Source organism: Lacerta agilis, chromosome 10 (genome assembly GCF_009819535.1).
Source record: "Lacerta agilis isolate rLacAgi1 chromosome 10, rLacAgi1.pri, whole genome shotgun sequence".
Classification (NCBI taxonomy): Eukaryota; Metazoa; Chordata; class Lepidosauria; order Squamata; family Lacertidae; genus Lacerta; species Lacerta agilis.
The window spans coordinates 17,532,539-17,544,632 of NC_046321.1; the positions used below are offsets into that span (position 1 = coordinate 17,532,539).

At 43.6% G+C, this 12,094-nt stretch overlaps 1 protein-coding gene across 1 annotated transcript in view; it reads left to right on the forward strand.

Moving 5' to 3' along the window:
* The first annotated feature begins 3,565 nt into the window (after positions 1-3,565).
* The window catches only part of WASHC1 (WASH complex subunit 1), a 55,321-nt gene continuing 46,792 nt past the window's right edge, over positions 3,566-12,094 (forward strand). Inside the window, exon 1 of the mRNA XM_033162022.1 lies at positions 3,566-3,689. The gene's annotated coding sequence lies outside the window, so the exon portion shown is untranslated. The remainder of the gene's footprint in view (positions 3,690-12,094) is intronic.

The window sequence follows — 12,094 nt, forward strand, 5'->3', positions numbered from 1 at the left end:
ATGCTCTCCTGGGTTATAGAGCCTCCAAGAATAGAAGAGGAGGAGGATGGACGAACAGTAAGGGAAGTTCTTGTCCACCACATGATATCCTGAGCTTGCAGAGCTGGTTGTGTGGACATTACACCTCATAAGGCTAAAGAATTTCAGAAATAGATTGGAAAGAGAAGTTGCTGAATTGCAACTTATTACCAAACTTAAACCATGGAGAGACCTGGTCTGAATAGACACATTGGATCCCCACCTCATAAGGATCCACATTAGCCTCACGACACCTGTCCAAGCATGTAGAAGCCAACCCTTTTGCTACTTCGCCTCCCCCTACACCTGACTCAACTACCCTCCTTTTATACCTCACCCAACCCCTCCCCTCCCCCTCCCCTCCAGCTTGCCCCCAAGTCTCTGTGAAGAACCTCTCCCCACCTCCATTAAACAGCTTGCCTGGGCTGCCTGCCACCCTGTGTCATGCAGACTGCAGCATGATGGCAGCCTTACATGTCTGGTGTGTGTCTGTCGTGTGTGTGTGTGGTGTGTGTAGTAAAATGCTTTCAACTACTCTTTGCGCACACCAGCCTTTCAAGTTCATGTTCCACATTATTACTACTACTACTACTACTACTATTACTACTACTACTACTATACTACTATTAATACACCACTGCTAGATCGCTCATGGGAGAGCTGAGAATCACTTTTAAAAAGGATTCCCCCTACCTGCAATGAATCGGTCAAGAAACTCAGCCAATGTTCATTTATTTCAAATGTGTTTTTAATTGCTGTAATCACAAAGGAGTTCCGGAGGGAGGAAAGAGCAAGCATGTGAATGTGAGTCACCCTTCCCAGCGACATCCTTTATTTCTTCTTCTTCTTCTTTTCTTCTTCTTCTTCTTCTTCTTCTTCTTCTTCTTCTTCTTTCTTCTTCTCTCTCTCCCCCCCCCCATTCAAAGCAGTAGTACACAGAAGCGGGAAGACAAAAGGAAAGGAAAGCAGAGGAGATACTGTGCTGCAAGCTGCAGGCCCCCAGAAACGAATAGGAACAATGCGTTGGAGAAAAGATGGTTCCGAGAATGCCAGCACACCTACCTGCTCAAACTGCAGCAATTTACACCCATCTCAAACATTCCTTTCTTACTGCTGGCATTATCACTTCAATTGGGGGGGGGACTACAGTATTCCTGTTTCTCTCTGCTTTATCCCAGGCTGCAAATAAGAGTTTTGTCTAGATGGTATTTCCCTGCACCGAGTCGGGCCAGTGTTACCCACCAAAGCCTTTCTCCCCAGGACAGTAGCGACACACACCCTGAATTTCTTTTATTTATTTTATGTATATGAAAGCATCCATATACAGCTCTCCTTCCTGTTAGGTTTTCTGTGTGGTGTACAACCAATTAGGTTGCAACACAAAAAAGCAATAGTAAAAGAGACTGCTGTGATGGACCACATACTAAGTGCTGCTGCCCCCACTCATTCCACTTGCCTGGGTGGAATGTGTCACTGAACTGTGATATTACTTGTTTACGTTAATTAATTAATGATCATGTCTCCATCTTGCCTGGGTGGAGAGAGAGGTGTGTGGAGATCTCTTGACTTTTATGTAGCTGGAATGCAGCAGACTGTGCATAGGTAAGAATCACATTCATTGCTCTATGCCATGGGTAGGAAAACTAAGGCCCGGGGGCCGGATCTGGCACAATCACCTTCTAAATCTGGCCCCCAGATGGTCCAGAAATCAGCGTGTTTTTACATGAGTACAATGTGTCCTTTTATTTAAAATGCAACTCCGGGTTATTTGTGGAGCATAGGAATTGGTTCATCATTATTTTTTCCAAAATATAATCTGGCCCCCCACAAGGTCTGAGGGACAGTGGACCAGCCCCCTGCTGAAAAAGTTTGCTGACCCCTGCTCTATGCCTTGCTGTCTCTGATCCCAACCACCATTGTCGCATGGTTTCCAAAAGGTTCCTCATGTGGGAATCACCACTCCATTACGGGTTTAATGTTGAGTAAACATAAAGCTAGCTGTCAGAATACCAAGGCAGGAGAGATCATATTGATAAGCAAGGAAGTGCTGTATATCCACTTCCATCAAAAGTGATGTCACCATACTTGTTTTGTGGGCGCAACTAATCACCTGTTGCATTTTTGGTTGCACTACAGCTGTTAAGAACAACAGTGTCAAATTTCTTGCAACATAAAGAACAAAAGGCTAGTATTGTATTAAATGCGGTCTAAGTGTTTGTGAATCGGATGCATAAAATTTTACCATTAGTTGGCATATAATATACACATGGAGATACTGATACGAGGTTGGGTTAGGAAATGTACCCCCTGTGTCTTTGGAACCTCTCTACCTACAATTTCTCTCTGTAATGTGTGTGTGTGAGAGAGAGAGTGAGAGAGAGAGAGATTTGCTAACTGAGACAATTAAGAACAGCCTTCTGGATTAGGCCAATAGCCCATCTAGTTCAGAATCCTTTTCTCAGTGATCAAACAGATGCCTGTGGGAAACCAGCAAGCAGGATTCGAGCACAAGAGCACTCCCCCTCTCCTGTGGTTTCCAGCAACTGGTATTCAGAAGTATTACTGCCTTTCACTGTGGAGGCAGAGCATAGCCATTGTGGCTAGGCCTCTACTCCATTAATTCATCTACTGTTTTAAAGCCATCCAAGTTGTTGGCCATCACTGCCTCCTGTGGGAACAAGTTCCATAGTTGAAATAAACTATAGTTCATGAAAGTTCATGCTGGATTAAGGCTGCAATTCTATACACATTTACTTGGGAGTAAGTCCTGTTGAACTCAGTGCTGGGTTTCCCTCAGAATCGATATGTGTAGGAGTGCACTGTAAATCCGTTATTCATTGGCAGACCACACTAAGGAACATAAAAATGGAGCCATGCTGGCCTGTAAGAAAAATTCCAAAATTCATATTAGGGAAATACATTGATTAGGCCAAACAAAAACGTCCACAAATAATGTGCAAGCTTTCCAGCAGGGAGGGGAGTTGGCAGCAATGAGGCTCTGGTTGTACCAAGACCTGCTGGAAAGAAGAAAAATACAGCGGTTGATAACTTCTCTCATAAATTTTATCTGTATGCTAACTTTCCATAGTTCAAGCCATGCCAAGGCAGCTTGGAATATGAAACAGTGCATAATTCAACATAACAAAAGTAGTCATAAACACCAAAACATAAAAATACACAATTTTCACATAAATCATAAGACTTAAAACAAATGCAAACAAAACTAATACCGATAACAGCAACAATTCCCACCCTTGCCGCAACAAAAAAAAACCTAAATTACCCCAGCCCAAGAGTCCCCCTCCCTGAAAACGGACGGTTGCTTATTATCCTTAAAACTATACCGGCAACTTTGCTCCGCGCTTTATATTAAGAAGGCAGCTGCAGAAACATGCAAGGTACCACGCTGATCGCAGCAAGAGGACGGAGAAGCCGAGGTCGAGAGATCAGGTCTTTTGGGACCTCCGAGGATCCGTAGGCACGCGAAGCCTTGGCAACGGCGGGCGGAAGCAAGAGCCGCTGGAGCCGGTGAAGAAGCCGAGTACCCTTGTTGGGGCGGAAGTGAGTTTAAGGTGTGGGCGGAAGTCCCGCGTCGTGCTGCTTCCTCGCTGCGTGCCTGACTTCCTCGGTTGCTAGGAGCGGGGCGGCCTGCCTCGAGTCTCTCCGTGCAGGTGAGAAGCCGGGAGCGTCCCTCGCAAGGCTCGCCCACCTGGGCCCGAGCTCAGACGGGGCGGCGGCTCCGGGGCCTCGCCGTTCACCTCTCTCTCTTTAGGGCGGCGAGCGAGGGCCTCTAGTAGGGCAGGAACAGCCGCTTGGGGTCTGGCTCGAGGGCGGGGGGTGGGGGTCAGCTGCTCGTGTAGGGTAGCTGCCTTTGAGGAAGGTTTGGATACGAAGGGCCGGAAAGGGGAGCGGGCTATTGGGAAAAGGAACCCGCGTGCCTTAATTTACCACGTCAAGCCACTTTCAATCCGTGTTTTATGAAGAATCGTTTCCCAGTGTCCGTCGCTCGAAAAGACAGAATTCCAGCCTCCCTCTCCTCACCTGCAATGCATTACAGAGTGATTTTCACAAACACCCACACCCACACCGTCGGGTGTCTTAAGGGTTGTTTTTAACAACAGCGTTTTTCCTATAAACCGGCTGCCTTCTGCAACGTTTTGTCACATATTATTATTGTTGTTTATTAGATTTCTATAGAGTTGGACACGACTAAATGACTAAACAACAACGTACTCCCCCTTCATCTGAGGATCATAGGGCGGTTTACAATTTCTTTGTCACCATATCTCTACACTACAAACTGGTTCAGTAATTTTCTCCCCACCACCACCACCTGGGGAAGCTTGACAATGTAGTTGTGTGATGGAGCTATGTCTTTTTTTTAATTTTAGTGATTCATTTCACCCATAGCTTGCTTTTCTTTTGTGTCATGCAGGTGGGGGACCTGTGGCCCTCCAGATGTTTCTCCCATCATCCCTGAACATTGGTTGTGTTGGCTGAGGTCAGTGGAAGTTAGGAGTCCAGCAACATCCAGAGGGTCACATTATTCCCCATCCTTCTATAGTGTATTTGGGGCTTTCCTACAATATCTCACCTGCTGACTGGCCGCAGTTCCGCTTATGCTGCAATCCTCTTCACACCTGTCTGGAATTATGCACCTTTGAACTCAGTGGGATGTGGTTCTGAGTAGTCAGTAACAAGCTGAACGTGGTGTCATTGCAAATGAGATTAATGTGATTTTAGAACCATTGTTTTAAAGTTATGGGAAGCAATAGTTCCACTTTGTTGTGCACCTCTGGAGTACTGTGACCAGGGTTTTTGGCACCACACTGTAAGAAGGAGTTGCACACTACAACAGGTTCAGAGGAGGGCCTGCAGTGCTCATTAGCAGGAAGAAGAAGCATGAGGAGAAATTGAAGGAACTGGATATGTTTAGCAAGAAGATGGTGGAGGGGCTGATAGTATACTTCAAGGGCCTGGAGAGTTGTCATGTAGAAGAAGGTAAGGACTTGTGCTTTCTCAGAGGGCAGTGCTAGGTCAAGTTTCAGAGAGTATAGTTTTATTGAACTTCTTGATGTTAAAATCAATTTGGCAATGGAACAATTCAGAGTATTGGGGGCTCTTGCTTACTGGAAGTGGGTTGAGCTGTGTGTTGGGAGCACCCTATTTGGCTTTCCCGTATCAAACAGGAGGTGGACTGAATGGTCTATAAACTGGATGGCGGCCTATATCATTCTATAATCTATTTGTAGGATTGTGCTGTTAGCTTCAGCCAGCCTGAAATAAAATGTGCCTTTGAGACTGTCCCATGGGATATGGATACCAACAGAGAATCCTCAGTATCCTTGCCAGTATACATGATTTTTTGGGTGGCACCAGGACAATTAATTTAGTATAAAAGCAATGTGATTTGTGCTGTGAATGTGTTCTGTATGTTTGTGACTTGACTTGCATGAGGCTGTTTGGGCTGTTGATTGTTTAAAGGGCAACTTGTACAAACAAAACATTGACTTCTCGTAGCTTATAGGGCTTGTGTGTACCCACCCGTAGAGTGTTGCCCTAACAAGATGTTTCCATGTGAGAGTTTTTTATTACTTGTATTTGCAATGAGCATGGGAAGCCTACATGGTTACAGTGTACATCTGGCTGCTTTCTGTCTTCTGTCCCATATGGATAACATTTATACACACATGAAATTGCACTGGAGAATTTCAAACATGCTTTTTTGGAATTGTTTGGGAAAGCCTCAAGCAGATTCTATGCTACAGGTGAAAACTAATACAGTATAGCTGTTGAGACTTCCACTCTCAAGAACTATATTACCTAGGATTTCTGAGTGAGAAAAGTTCCTTTTAACTTGTTTTAGCTAGCGTAATAACATGGTATTTGGATGTAATATTAAACCATAGTTTAGTGCTACACAAATGAGCCTTAAGTTCATGCTCACGGCTGTGCTCTGGTGCAGAAGCAAGGAAATCAGAAGCATCTGTTTCTGTTTTCAACTAGCCTCAATTTGTCAAAGGGTGTTTTCTGATCTTGGATTGTTTTGGAAAAACAGTGGTTAAAATGACTACAGTTTGTCCCAGTTCAGGTGAAATGATAACCTGTTGTTAGAGAACTGGATGGTTCCAATCTTCTTGTTTGTGTGTTGGGGTGGGGGAGGTATGCATGAGTCTCAGGACCATAAACTGTGGTTTAGTGTTACATCCAAATGCAGCTACAGACGCTGCCATGTGAAATAACAGAGAGCACTCTGTTGTGCTTGCCCACTTTGACAGCAGTCTCTGAAGTCTCTACCAACTTTTGTTGACTGAGATCCTGAGAGGCCAGAGACTGAACTTTTAGACTTTCTGCGTGCAAAGCATGTTCTTTGTCAATAGCAATGGCTCTCCAATATTGCATTGGCATAAATGCTGGGTGGTTGACCTTTCCAAGGCTGCCTGGATAAGCTTGGACTCAGCAGACATTGGGAGTTGCTTAAATTTATTTTGATTTTGTTAGATAAGTTTTCTTCACTATGATACTTTTAAAGAGGGCTTTTTGTGTATTTGGAAAAGTTGTCAAGACACTGAGGTGCATCCACATGAGTGCACACTACTAAATGTGGCATGAGCACCTTCCCTGGGTCCCTCTCTCATATTGTTTCTGTATGGCTTCTTGCTCTTGTCTAACGTTCATGGTTCTGATTGGGCTGCATTTTGTTCCCAGGTCTAAGCGTCCTCACTTCTAGCTTAGAGGAATAGTTGCCTCAGCCACAGAAAGAGGATTTAATGTAATGTGTGCAAAGCCATGTTGTCAGCAGTTGTACGGAGTCAGAAATCCACATATTAACCATTGAAGTTGTCCATAATTATTTTCTTACAAGATAAAGGCAGTCTGTGAAAGAAATACCATGTGTACTGTCATTTAATGCGGCAGCAAAATTATCGCATGTGTTTGAAAGGATTTTCTTAGTTGCATAAATGCAGACCTTTTGAAAAGGAGTCCGGCTGGCTTATTTTAGATAATCATGATTAGCTGAGGTGCTAGTTATTTGCCCTGAGGTATGTTAACTGAAAACAGATAACCTGCAGAAAGAATGGAAATCATTTATAGAATGTCAGGGAGGAGCTGATAGTATACAGGGGCTGTTAAGGGATGGAGAGCCCCAGCACTGCGGGGATAGCAGGGGGACTTCCAGCGGGAGCGACAGGAAGGAAAGCAGCCCAGCGGAGGGAGGGCTGGGGGTGCTCCAGAGACCCAACGCCCCCTCAGCGGATCCAGCCAAGAGGGAGCAACGACAGTTCCCAGTTCCGTCGCCCCAATTATGCAGGGGTGTGAAACGTAAGGAGGGAAGGAGGAGACTAGGGGTGCCCAAGTTCTTATATTGGGGGTGCTCCAGAAAAGCGCCACTTCGGGATCTGAAAGTGACTAAGCTGGTCATGGACTTTTGAGCTCTGCACTGTATATATCTGCACAATAAAACCTGTAAATATACAGGACCTGAGTTGAGCCTCTTTACTTGCAAGGAACCCCAGCAGAACCCTTACACAGAGTATATACAAAATTGTTGTAAACAAATTAAGACATTAGCAGGCTTATTATAAAAGTGTGCAGCAGTGGAAAATAAATGTATATGGAGCATAAGGGATAAATAATAAATTGGTTTAATTAGGAAATGCAGTAAAATATTATAAAAATAAGGAGCCACAGAAAGAGGGGGAGGGGAGTCAAAATAAGATATACCAGTATATGATAAATTGTTTGCTTTTCAAGTTTTTTTGATGTTGTAAAACTAATTTTGTAAAAAAAAATGAAAAAATTAAAACAGATAACCTGCACATAGGGTTTGAGTGCATTTTAAAGCCTGTCTCTTGCAATTCAGCAAAACGTTTACAGAGCCTGACTCCAGTTTGAAGATTGTAACTTCTCCATTCGTTTCAGTGGGGTTTCTCTGAGTTAGTCACATACCACCCACTGTATAGACACCTACCCACTGAAAGTATTATTTCATGCATCTGACAAATGATTCGCCTCTAAACTTTCACCTTTTAATCTCTACATCTTCCCTCTACACCAGAAAATGCAATATTATTGCATCTGTTGTTAACATTGAACAAGTTATATTTTATTTTAAAATATTAATGTAGGTTTATATAAGCAACAGAGCCTAAGCATGACCTGTAGGGGCTGATGAAGCAAATGAATGAGCCTCTGTCCAAAGTGGACTGCACATTGGTGACTGTGGGTTGTCTTGTGGGGAGGGGAAACTCTCCTGAAAATGGAAAAAAGTGCCCCATGTTGGATGAGCCACCTAGAAACATGTCAAAATATTACCAGTGGATTGTGATCTGCATTTTGAGCAGCACTTTCACGTTCTGCAATAATATTTCTCTTCTGCATCTTGCTAACATGACTGCCCCTTTGGAATATATTTTTTCTCATTTGGTTTTGTTGGGCTGACTCGAGGGGTGGAATAGGGGGATAGGTGCAAGCCATTCAGAATGCAGCTTTCAGAAGAAAGCTGTGGGGAGTACCGGTATGTTGCTCAGTCTTAATTGATGCATCTTGAATGAGATAGGAGCAGCCTCTCCAGAGACTCCCCCTCTCCCCAATTGCCTCCTACTTGAGGCATTAGAAGAAGCTGCAGGGTGTTGGCTGGTTCTCATTACCCAGATCTCCAGCTGGTGGCATGCATTAAAGCTCTGAATATTACTTTGTGAAACGTTCATCTGTATACTGAGTGCTTGCAGTTAAAGCAAGTGATGGATTGAGCTGATTACTAAGCTTTGCAAAATGTACCAGTATTTTGTCTCAAGACATTTTCTGTTTTGATGCTGTATTAAACCCCCTTGTGTTCCTTGTAGAAATGATTTGACGAATACAGTTCTGTTGTAAATTTCACTTTGATGCTCCTGAGCCTTGGCTTGTAAATAGTCACTTACCTGGTCACCCGTAGCAAATGAAAACTCTCCATGCAAGCTGCTTTTATAAAATGGAATCAACCTGGTACTCTCCAATCCCCAGTTCGGACTTTCACTATGCCATATATAGCGTAAGGTATGACTACAATAGGTATTAAAAATATTGCAGCCTGTTAACTTTTGTACATGTAAAGGCAACAGCCATTTTAGGCGTGTCCAATTGATGCACAATCGCTGATGTGTGGTTCCTTTTTGACCCAGAATAGGGCAGAACAGGGGTGTAATGGCAGGGCAGAACAGGGCTAGGGTGTAGCATGCTTTGCGTGCTCCACCAATGCGCATGGGAGCCAGAACAGAACCCACACAAAATAGTTACCACCTGTAATTCCAAAGTTGACAATACATGTTAAGAACATTTTAGATATGCAAACTGTTGTGGGGTACTTATTCTTAGAGAATCCTGTGGGAGAGACGTAGCTGTTCTCATTTTAGAGGTACGGAAACTCAAGCTGAAAAATGATGGCTTGCCTTAAAGCTACCCAATGAGTCAGTGGCTCAGGTAAGAATCGAACCTGGTCTCTTGCATCTTAGTTCTGTAGTAGGTGACACCAGCTGTTAAACTCTAGTCTGAATTTACTATTTAGTGCTCAGAATGCTTCACAGTACCATATATTGGTCATTCCACGGCCCTGTAACCACTGTAGAAGATGTTGGCTTACCTCGGGAAACTATGGTTGAGCAAAAATCTGGGACTTTTAATATAAAAAGCCTCCATGGCTCTTTTCTCAAATTATCAGCTGGTTTCCTCATCAATATTAATGTTACTGTTCTATTATACCTGCAACATATATCTTACCTTACCCAGGTTTGGGCATCATAGTTGTTTTATTATATTTTGTTACGTTCTTGCTTTGGAGGATTGTACTTGTCTCCACAGTAATACTTTAAAAAATTAATAAATTTATTACAGCAAGAAGAACCAGTTCCATAGATTAGCCTAAAGCCTTATCTATGAATATATTCTGTTTCCCACAGTGGCTAACCGGATACTTGTGGGAAGCCTGTTGATAGAACATGAGGGCAATACTTCCTCCCTCCTGTTCTTGCTCCCCAGTAGCTGGTATTGAGATGCCTACTGTCTTTATGAGACATACAATCTGATTCACAGCTCAGTCTCATAACCATTAGAGTTGGAATGGGAAATCTCTGGCCCACCAGATGTTGTTAGACTACAGTTCCTATTACAGCTGATCATTGGCCATGGTATTTTGAGTTGAAGAGCATCTGGAGGGCCACAGGTTCCCCATCCCTGGAGAAGACTAAGCCACCTGAAATAACGTTACTAACCACTGACAACACTAACTCTGCATTTTGATCCACAAACACTGGGGATCTCAGTCAACTCCGCCTCTATCCACTCATTACTAAATGTTTATAAAATGAATACAGGCGCTATGATGAATGCCTTTGTTGTGATCGAAATTCTCCACTGCCTAAAGTAAAATAAAAAAAAATGACTCGGCGAATTGTTAATAGCATTTGCAGTGGTGTTAAAATTTAGTTTTGTGCTGAGAGGGAGATTGCTGGAAGGCAGAAGTGCTGTGGAAAATGCTGTTACAAAGCCCACATCAGCAGAGGTGGGCACAGCAAACACTTTTGCATGCTGACCCGTAGATCCATGTTGAGATTTTTGTAATGTATTTGGAACTCTGAGAGGCTGAACAATACCCTGAAGAGGCGAGTTTAATACTGCATCTTCAGAGTCCTTGAGAGGAGTGGTTCTGTTACTGGTAAAATAAAATAAAAAATTGGCTCCAGATCTTTTTGGCAACTTGGCTGTGATGCTACTTCTTTCTTTATTTAGGTAGATTTCACTATAACAGCTGTCTTTGCAAAATGAGACAGTCTACACAGTGGCCACTATCAACAGTGCTGGGGTGAGCATTTCTACTATATTCTACTAATACTAAACTCTGAGTGCTAATCCTTGAAAAAGAGGCGTTAACATCAGGTTCAGGGGAAACCTGGGGTTTACAGCACTACAAACATGTTTTGTTAAAGAAAAAAATATGTTGTAAAATCCCTCCCAAACTGCTCAGTGTCTATGGAATAATGGGTAACTCTGGGGTGGAGTGGGGGCACACAGAAAGCCTGAGAGGAAATGCAGTAGAATATCCTGGCTAGAACCTTGCAGAGGAGCACTCCATGTGGCAACATTTTTTTCCTGCTCTCCGTAGCACAAAGTTTCTCAAGTGTTTCTGCCAGCCCTCCATTCACAGGCTAGACTGACCCTCTGCATGCTCCTTATCCAACCACGGACATTGTGACAACTGGCCTTTCTGTACAATCTCCTGTTGCTGCTGTGGCTTCAACTAGGCTTCAGGCCCTCACAAGTTGGCTATGAGATGAGTGAAAAAGCACATGAAAGGTTTGCTGTGCATTCATTGTAATCCTTAGATGAGCAGCCTTGTGAGACGAGCTGCAAACTCACCAAGGAGTTGGCAGGCACCGTGGTCCACTCTAGACCCTGCTCAGTTGTCTTAGTGGCTTGGCCACTGTCATCAGCCACAACCTGCTAGAATGAGGACCAGAGGTTGACAGGACTTTTCTCTTCACGGCAAACCTTACAGGACAAATCAGAATAACTTACGAGACAAGCACTTTGGGAACCTATTTCCTTGCTTGTCTGTCTGCATTTTTTGGTGTCCATAAAATGCAAACTCCTGTTTCTAAGCTCTGTTGCCTGCGCTAATTTGCTCCTGTTGCCTTATTTACATTGATTACTTTGGCTCCTTTGGTTGCTTTATACTTGTTGGCCGATTTCCCTGGTTACATCAGATCTGTTCTGCTCTGCTGCTGTTCCATTGCCTTTGGCAAGTTTGCAATTGTGGCTGACTTGTTGCTGCTGCTGAGCGTAACTTTTCCCCTGCTTCTGTATGTCCACAGAATACTGTATATCGGAAGTGTTTTCTCTCCCAGTTCTCTCTTTCCCCTCCTATCTTAGAAATACAGCTGCTTTTCATTTGCAGGAACCCACTGGTTACTTAAATATAACTTTAATAAGCATGTGAGTCATAAACTATGGGACAATAGTACTGTGTTTGAAAAAATCCGGGTGTAATATGCATCTACCGGTATTTTGTTTCTTTTCCCATCCACCCACAACTTTTGGG